At 43.6% G+C, this 2,333-nt stretch overlaps 1 long non-coding RNA gene across 1 annotated transcript in view; it reads right to left on the minus strand.

Annotated features, from left to right (window-relative positions):
• The window catches only part of LOC117961692, a 14,321-nt gene continuing 11,988 nt past the window's right edge, over positions 1-2,333 (minus strand). The window contains exon 3 of the long non-coding RNA XR_004660467.1: positions 1-75. This is a non-coding gene — a long non-coding RNA (uncharacterized LOC117961692). The remainder of the gene's footprint in view (positions 76-2,333) is intronic.

Here is a 2,333-nt window from a genome sequence, read left to right on the forward strand (position 1 = left end):
ATTGGCTCTGGTGTGTCTTACATTCAGCTGTAACCAAGATAATCAAGCAACAGCCATCGGGCATTTGTCAATTTTCTATCATTAATTACTCTTGATCAAACCAGATGTTCATGCAGTTGTAGTCCCTGTACACAGACTTGCAACTGTAATGACACAATGCCTAAATGCGCACCATCAGGGACGCTCTCTATTATGTCCACAGTAGTAGTTTTCTAATTTATTATACGTTGTTTTACCCACAACCCATCCCCGATTAATCAGAATGTTCATGTATTACTGAACCCATTGATAAAGGGCCTCCTTTTCCTACAAAGTCAAGCCATTTCAGAAGTTGTTGAGTGAAAGTAAAGGATAACTTTATTTTCACATACACATACTGTACATGTATCGAAATTCATTCTCTGCATTTTAACCCATCCCTCCAGGGAGCAGTGGGCAGCCAATCACAGCGCCCGGAGACCAACTCCAGATCTGAGCCAGCGCCTTAAGGGCCATGACTGGAGAACCTAATCTACATGTTCCTGATGGTGGGGGAAACCGGAGCACCTAGAAAAAATATAACATGCAAACTCCACACAGAAAGGCCCATGGGCCACCATGGACCACCATGCTGCCGTAGACCACCATGCTGCCGTAGATCACCATGCTGCCGTAGACCACCATGCTGCCGTAGACCGCCATGCTACTGTGGAAGCAGATGTACAAGGCACACGCAGTTATTTCTACTCGATAACATATATCATTAATTTCCCTCCGTCGTGCTTACTATAGACGTCTACTATAGAGGGGAGTGGGGAGAGCAACACGCAGAACGACACGCAGCATGGGGCAGCAGGTCGGATTCAAACCCCGACCGCTGCAAAGGACTCAGCACACAAGGGGACACACGCATTACTGGGTGAGCTAGAGGCCGCCAGAGTCACATTTTTTTAGGATTTGGTTATTAAGATATGATAAAAGTATGCTAGGAGCACACTCTCATACACATGAAATATAAGAACAGCTGATTTCTGGGGTAGTAAATGTCTTCAGCGGGTGGGCGGTTCCTATGAGTACTATAAAACTTATGAATAACTTATGAATTGTTGTTGTTGTCAATTAGATCTCAACTACACACCCGCAGAGTTTTGAGAATTGGGGGGTTGAGCCATTTTCAAACTTGGCTTTCATTTTGATGCCAACTGCATACTTGTTTTCTCTGCAGCTGGCAGGGCCACACACACACACACACACACACACACACACACACAGTCGTGTCTGCCTATCTTTGTGGGGACCAGTCATTGACATAATGCATTCCCTAGCCCCTTACCCTAACCTTAACCATCAAACCTAAATGCCTAACCTTAACCCTCACCCTAACCCTAACCATAACCATCCAACCTAAACGCCTAACCTTAACCCTCACCCTAACCCTAACCTTAACCATCAAACCTAAATGCCTAACCTTAACCCTCACCCTAACCCTAACCATAACCATCAAACCTAAATGCCTAACCTTATCCCTCACCCTAACCCTAACCTTAACCATCAAACGTAAATGCCTAACCCTAACCCTAACCTTAACCTAACTCTAACCCTACTCCTAAAACCAAGTCTTAGTCCTCATAAAGCCCTTTAACGGTATGGGGACCAGCATTTTGGTCCCCACAAAGCACCCATAAGTATAGTGTTTTCACAGTTTTTGGTCCCCACAAATGTAGCTATACCTAGACCACACACACACACACACACACACACACACACACACACACAGCATCACTTTCGGGGCGAGTATACATGCTGGTTTAAGCTAAACCTGTTCTCCAGGAATCCTTTCATCTCCAAGCAAAACTGAAAGTAAAACCCCGAAAGAGAAGAGGCATCGGACGGATTTGTAGAAACATTTCAAAGAAGGTTATAATCTATTTTAGAAGTAAGGACCTTAAAGGTTTGAAATAGTCGCTGAATCTCCGTTCATCTGAGCTATAATACAGGTAATATACTATATATGTATATATAATATATAGAAGGTAACTTTAACTTGTCAAGCTGTCGAGTTTGGGCTAAGCAGCGATGAAAAAAAGAGTTTGTGAAGCACCTCCACCTTGTTTTGCTTCATTTCAGCTTGTTATGACCCTTGCATTGTCCTTATGTCACCCGGACCCGTTCAGTTTATTTGACTTTTGTGTCGGCCTGGCGTTGAGCTTCGAGTCCCGGGTGACCCTCACATACTATGTGATGTCATTTCAATCAGGAGAGACATGAGATTTATTGTACAGATCAAATAAAATGTACAACGTCTTTGCCGATTAGACTCTATTGCTGTACGACTCTTTCATGTATATATATAT

The sequence above is a fragment of the Etheostoma cragini genome, chromosome 18 (assembly GCF_013103735.1).
Source record: "Etheostoma cragini isolate CJK2018 chromosome 18, CSU_Ecrag_1.0, whole genome shotgun sequence".
Classification (NCBI taxonomy): domain Eukaryota; kingdom Metazoa; phylum Chordata; class Actinopteri; order Perciformes; family Percidae; genus Etheostoma; species Etheostoma cragini.